This window comes from Primulina eburnea, chromosome 16 (assembly GCF_022965805.1).
Source record: "Primulina eburnea isolate SZY01 chromosome 16, ASM2296580v1, whole genome shotgun sequence".
Classification (NCBI taxonomy): Eukaryota; Viridiplantae; Streptophyta; class Magnoliopsida; order Lamiales; family Gesneriaceae; genus Primulina; species Primulina eburnea.
The window spans coordinates 938,579-946,152 of NC_133116.1; the positions used below are offsets into that span (position 1 = coordinate 938,579).

The 7,574-nt window shown below is 37.7% G+C and overlaps 1 pseudogene; it reads left to right on the forward strand.

Moving 5' to 3' along the window:
- Nucleotides 1-6,652, forward strand: LOC140816363 (filament-like plant protein 4; annotated as a pseudogene).
- Nucleotides 6,653-7,574: the final 922 nt, after the last annotated feature.

Genomic DNA, 7,574 nt, shown 5'->3' on the forward strand with positions numbered 1-7,574 from the left:
ACAGTTGGACCTTTCCATCGTCTTCTCTAGCAAGTGACACCAAACACTGAAAATACATTCCTCCACCACTTTTTTCTCTCTACAAAACCCGCTCAACAGACACCGAACCAGCTGCATTCTCAATCCCAGATCCTGTTTTTTCTTCATTCAATCTCAAATCCACTTTTTCATCGAAGCGTCATTGCTGGAATTAACAATACTGATCAGTAGCTCGTAAGTGGTTTGAATTTGACGAAATACACAAGCAAAAAGACATGCACGGGTTGCGTATATCTGATTGATTGCCTTTTACATTTGTTTTTTTTTTTCCTGGTGTTTTTTGCTGATATTATCCTTGAGTGGGAAGGATACATTATTCAGAGGCTGGTTCATTATTCTCGGGTTCGCTTTGTTTTCTGTGCCGTGGAAAGCAATATTTTCGGTCTTATATTTTAATTATATTTCTTTTCTTTTTCCCATTATGAGACTTATGGGCTTCTCTTTTACCGCTGCCGCTGCATCTTATTTGCCTCCTTTTACCACATATCTTGGGACTTTGCTTCTGGGTTTGTGTTTTATCTGATTTTCAGCTGGACTGTTGGAGATATGCTTCAGTTTCGTATTCTTGTGAATCGAAATCCTAGTTGATTTGTATTAAGATGCCGTTGTCTTATTTGATTCCATTTTTAGCTAACTGCATGATTCATTGAGGATAAACGTATATCTGTAGCATATGGTTATTGTCTGTCCTCAACCACGAAACAAAATATATAATAGAAAAATTATGTTTTTTCTTCGTAATTTCGTAGTGATATATTTATGTAGAGTACTTGCATTGGTTTTGTGAGTTTTTTTTTTTTAATTGTTGTTTGATATCGAGGACATGGAATTCTTAATTCTTAACTATTACATGTAACTGAGGTTTGACGCAAGAAAGTAGTTGCATCTTTTGGGTACTTTTATTGCAATAAAGCTTAATGGCTGAAACTATTCTTCACGCCATTGAAATCATATCTCAGTGGTTTCCTTGTAATGATGTGCTGCCACTCCAATTTAGACCAATTTCTGCGACAGAGTAATGAGACCTGTTTCCAATTTAACCAATCTCAGTGGCTGACACTGTTTTTAACTCCGACTTTGATTGTTTCTGGTGGCCTATCCTTATTTTTGTCCAAGCTACATTTTTTTAATTATAAAGATTTGTTGCTTGCTTTCATAGCTTCCACAGTTTTGTAGTACAGAAAATGCATTGAAGATTTAAAAGTACGTTATCTGTCGTTTGCTAGTCTGGCCGTCCAATCATCACCCTTAGGATCTGGGAATGTTCATAACTTCGCAGGTCCAAGCTTCTTCATCGTTAATGGTCTTTTATCCTTTTTTGATTTCACAAATCAATTGCTATATATATCTATTATTTGAATACTATCGTTGGTTGAAATTTTAAAGGGCCGAAGTTTCAATAGTAGTTTGTATTTTTATAAAGAAAGTATACTCTTACTTTCTTTTGATTATTTCCAACTTGTTCATGGGAAGTTTGTTGATTTCGTCTCACTCATAAATTTAAGTTCATGTCCCGAATGACATGCTTGAGGTGCTTAAATAAGTTGTGGCTCATAGGTTTTTTTGGCAGATGGAGTTAGTTTGGTTGGCATTGCTAATACATGGGCAGATGGGCTAGATTTAGATAGTCGAAACTTTCAAAATCCATCTTCTCTTGGTAATCAGTTACAGTATGTTAATTAAGAAAGTTAGCAGCATTGTGGACACTTGAGATGGCATCTTTAATGCTTCCATAGATCTCCATAAACACGACGTCGGGTCAAAAAGATGTTAAAAAGTCTTCACTGGAAATATTTATGTTTCATGATGTGATTGGCGTGGTAAAATGAATTGTTATCAGATACTAGATGAACAAAATGTGGTTTGTTCCCTGGGACCTGTACTTTCTATTCCTTGGTGTTTGTTATTGCCAATTAACCTTTGTCTTCATTTCTCCGTTCAAGTGATTTAGATCTTGGCCTTTCTTTTAACTTTTTGTCTCACAACTTGTTTGTATCAACAGCCTACTATGGATAAAAGGAGTTGGCCCTGGAAGAAAAAGTCATCTGACAAGCTAGCAGCGGAAAAGGCAGCCGTAGACTCTTCAGCCGTGCCTTCAGACGTAGGTGCAACTCAAATCAACAAGGTTGATCCATATTCTTGTAGTTGATTCTTTTTTTTAACGACACCCAAATGAACAAGGTTGATCCATATTCTTGTAGTCAATTCTTTTCTGTGAGTACAATCTTTTGCTTGTTACAATTGCAACGTGTTTTGAATTTCTAATCAGAGGATCAGTACTGGTATTCTCAAAGGAGTGTTTCTGATGGTCTCAATTTCTTGGTTTGAACAATTTCATTTTTCTACTGCTTAAAAGTTGTGTCGATTAAATCATATGATACAAATCTTTTGTATTTCTTCCTCACCCCTGTTTCATTTATATAAAATGAATAATCTCCTTACCCAGTTTTTTGTACTCTTTTTTCCTTACTAGTAATTTATTTTCTTTATTTTTTACTACAAATTAGAAGCTACAGTTCATTTTTTGACGAGATTTCCTATAGATCGATAGTTTTCCATCCACTCCTTGAATTGTTGCAACCATTTGGTGTTTACTTCACCTATATCTGTCATACATTGTATTGTTCTGGTAACCAACAGGAGAAACAAGACAATAATAAAAAGCAGAAGTATGTTCAAATATCGATCGAATCATATACCCATCTAACTGGGTTGGAAGATCAAGTGAAGTCTCTTGAGGGAGAAGTAGAGGTCTTAGATAATGAGGTGAAGGAACTAAATGAAAAGTTATCTGAAGCTCATACTGAAATTACTGATAAAGAAAACCTTGTGAAACAACACGTCAAAGTTGCTGAAGAGGCTGTCTCAGGTATCAGCTAATTATGACACATCCTTTTCCTTATGGAATCAATCACCAACAACTATTTGAACAGGTTGGGAAAAGGCTGAGGCGGAAGCTGCAACTCTGAAAAATAATCTGGAATCCGTTACTCTGCTAAAGTTAACTGCCGAAGATCGGGCAACCCATTTGGATGGGGCTCTCAAGGAGTGCATGAGACAAATACGAAATTTGAAGGAAGAACATGAGAAAAAATTGAACGAAGTTGTTTTGAACAAAGCAAAGCTGTTTGACAAGATGAAGCATGAGCTTGAAGCTAAAATAGCTCATTTGGACCAAGAGTTATTGAATTCCGCTGCTGAAAATGCTGCACTATCGAGATCTTTGCAGGAGCGCTCTAACATTTTAATCAAGCTAAGTGATGAAAAGTCACAAGCTGTAGATGAAATAGAACTTTTGAAGAGCAAAATTGAGTCCTATGAAAAAGAGGTGCATTCTCTCAAGTATGAACTTCATATTGCTAGGAAAGAGGTGGAAATTCGCAATGAGGAAAAGAACATGAGTTTGCGATCTGCTGAAGTAGCGAACAAGCAGCATCTGGAAGGAGTAAAGAAAATTGCTAAGCTTGAAGCAGAGTGTCAAAGATTACGAGGCCTTGTTCGAAAGAAATTACCTGGTCCGGCTGCCGTAACTCAAATGAAACTTGAAGTTGAAAACTTGGAGAGAGATTTTGGAGAATCCCTCATAAGGAGCTCTCCAGTGAAGTCTCATTCTCCACATTTGTGCCAACTGCCTGAATTTTCATTTGACAATATACGGATGTATCAGAAAGAAAATGAGTTACTCACAGAACGCCTACTAACAATGGAGGAAGAGACGAAGATGCTGAAGGAAGCATTTTCGAAGCGCAACAGTGAATTGCAAGCCTCTAGGAGTTTGTGTGCCCAGACGAGCAGCAAACTTCAGTGTTTAGAAGCCCAACTGCCACATAATGGTGAACAGAGGAGTACACCAAGATCGAATGCTCAGGTCGCTTTCAAAAGTTTGTGTGAGAAAAGAAGTAGTAATCCACGTAGTTTCACCTCCATGTCTGAAGAGGGAAATGACGATGTTGTAAGTTGTACTGATTCATGGACTCCGTTGTTGTCAACTAAGCAATGTCATCTCGAGAAGGGAAAGGATGCCGGTGGTCCATGTAAGCCTCAAAACACAAATCACCTGGACCTTATGGATGACTTTTTGGAGATGGAGAAAATTGCCTGCCTGCCAGCTGAATCTAATGGGATAGATTCAAGCTCAAAAATATCAGGTCGTGCTGTAAATACGTCTCATTCTCAATGTGGTGTGCAACTAGTAATGCAAGCTCTGCTTTCTCCTAACGACGATGCCACTTTAGCAAATTCTGAACTACAGGCAGACCCACTGATCTTTGTGAAGCTTCAATCCCAAATACAAATGGTACTTGAATCAATGCATAAGCAAAATGACATTGAAAAAATTGTTGAGGATGTTAGGTGTATAATGCAGGATATGCTTGAAACTTTGCATCACAAGTCGGTGAGTGGCCTTTCTACTGGGGAAGGTAACTCATGTATCAACACTGTTCAAACTGCGAGTCAACAATTAGAAACGGCTCTTTCTCAAATTTATGACTTTATTATAATTCTTGGTAATGAGGCAAAGATTATTCCGGGAACATCTCCCGATGGTGGACTGAATCAGAAACTTGATAGGTTCTCTGCCAAATATAGTGAAGCTATAAGCAGAGAGATTAATCTCAATAATTTTGTACTTGATGTATCTCATGTATTAAATAGAGCTAGTGAGCTGCGCTTCAATATCCTGGGAGTCAAAAATAGTGAAGTGGAAACTGGCAGTTCTGATTGTATAGACAAGATTGCCTTACCAGAGAACAAGGCTGCAGCAGATTCAACAGGAGAGAGGTATCCAAATGGCAGTGCTAACTTCTCTAACTCGACATTTGATCCTGATATCGCACATTATGGGAATCTTGTTCCGACCTCTGAATCCACAGCCAAATCATGGAAATGCTCTTTCGAGGAGTTTCAACAGTTTAAGTTGGACAAGGATAGTCTTGCTGTGGAGCTTGCTGAATGCAAAGAAAACTTTGAAAGCACGAAATCTCAGTTGCTAGAAACTGAACGGCAACTATCTGAAATTAAGTCACATTTTTCATTAGCTCAAAAGTCCAATAGCTTGGCTGAGACGCAGCTCAAGTGCATGGCTGAGTCATACAAATCACTCGAAACTGCGGGCAGAGGAATTACAAACTGAAGTTGATCTCCTTCACGAGAAAATAGAAAGTTTGGATATTGAGCTACAAGAGGAGAAAAAGAGCCATCAAAATGCACTAGCGAAATGTATAGATCTTCAGGAGCAGCTGCAAAGGTAACTATAGTTTTCTTCTCCTCGTACGATTCTGCACTAGCTCGATTTTTCACTACTGAAAACGATAGTTCTTGCCTTATTTTGTAGAGCTTGATCTCAAAGTAAGAAAGATTTTTCTATTGTATGTTTCTATTTTTATGTCGAGTGTGTTTTCCTGATTTCTATATTATCTTTAAGTATTTTTTAGCGTGAGATAGCATTGTTACATTGCAAGGTTTTAATTTATCTGTCGTCCTGACTCCTGATCTTGATTGACTTCGTGTTACATTTCAGGATCAAAAATTTTCCGTCAGCTGATAATGGTGACAAGACTAGCCAGGTACTTTAGGCTTATGCCATATTGTTTTTCGTATGATTAGAGATCCTACAATCAATTATCCCTTTAGGAGACAAATGTGCAGCGAACAATGGTCATCTGGGTTCCATTCCTGGAGAAGAAAACCTTTTTTTCCCTAATTTTTAACGTTGTATCCCTCCCCTAGGAAGCCATTAAACTAAAATGACGTTATCTGATTTACTTAGATCTTGCATATTTGCATGGCGAAAAGTACTTTATATGTGTTTGACGATTTTAATAATCTCATTTCAGTTGTTTCCTTCATCAAATATCCAACCTCAGGATAAGGATTTGGCTGCTGCAGCCGAAAAGTTAGCAGAGTGTCAAGAAACAATACTTCTTCTTGGTAAGCAGTTGCAAGCATTCCGTCCCCAAACGGAGATTGTCAGTCCAGCAAGAGATGAGAGGGCTCAAAAATTCGAAATCTCAAACGATGGCGAACCATCCATAAGTGGCGCGAATTTGCTAGCATCAGAAATGGATACTGTCTCTTCTTCCGGTATACATAACAAGGGCAAAGAGACCCCCTTGGATCAATTCAGTAACATGTTTAATCCATCAGACCCTGAAGCTACCAACCCAACAAGGTCTCCAATCAACTCGAGGCATTCAAAACATCATCCCTCAAAATCAGGTTCCTCATCTTCTTCATCTACCCCAACACCAGAGAAACAAGGTCGCGGGTTTAGCAGATTCTTTTCGACAAAGGAAAAAAATGGCCATTAATGCTTGCATTTAGGAGCTTGTTAATCCGTAAAATCTTTGGGAACGATTGGTGCTATGATCTCCTCCTACACAAGTCCATCTAGCGGTTACTAGATCCTTATAATTCGTCCAAGGGTAACAGTGGGATGCTTGATACCAATAATCTGTAGCTGATGCCGGTTTTTACCGTTAACTTTTATAATAATAATAATAGATTATTGTATCGTATATAAATGATAAAAGACTCGTCACGATTTTGTTGTACTTGTGTTTGGTGTTAAAATTTAGAGATTCTTTTCAATCTGATTCCTGGATTTTGAATCTGGCTTGATTTGGTTTCTTGAAACTATTACCGAATCACTACAAAAAACGCTACCTTAGCGACGGTTTTTCTACATTAGGCAAAACTTGTGTTGTGTGTAGTTTCACGCCCATTTATTAACATGCATAAGAGGATCATTAATAATGTATATTGCAGTCTATTAGCAGGTTTACTTTATGCCTATATATTTCGATGTATATCGAATTTTCACATTATATATAATAAGATATACTTTATGTAATATTTATGATTGGATCATATTGTAGTTAAATGTCCCATGTCGGTTGAATAATTAACATGTGAGTTGTATATCTGGGCTTGGACAATCCTCACCCCTTGAGCTAGCTTGGGATTGAGTTAGGTTCAAGTTCCAATCTTAACATAGTATCAGAACCTGAGTTTCATCGTTATCTATTGGACGTGCCTATAATGAGGCCACCCGTTCTGCCTATAATTGAGCGTGAGAGGGGTGTGTTAAATGTCCCACATCGAATAATTAACCTGTGAGTTGTATATATGGGCTTGGACAATCCTCACCCCTTGAGCTATCCCTCTTCCCCGCGTGAGTTATAATAAAAAAAATAAAAATCCACCAGGGCCCACTTTCGCATGGTGATGGAAATGGCTATTTGGTTCCAAATTAATAATTAATTATTTTTGGAACTATGCACTAGCTATTGGATCTCTTGGTTTCTACCATTCTGTACTGTTAACGTTAAATTGTCACGTGGCCTAATAAATTTGTCCGGAAATGTGTGTTTATCCCACGTGAATAATAGGCCCCCATTTGTTGACAAACTCGATAGTACTTTTCAGTGTTACGTGCCTACAATTCCAAAATTAGGTGCGACCTCAAGTTTTAGGAATTTTAATTTTTGGCCTCATATGGAAAAGCTCCGCTTATAAATCTAAAAATAAATATA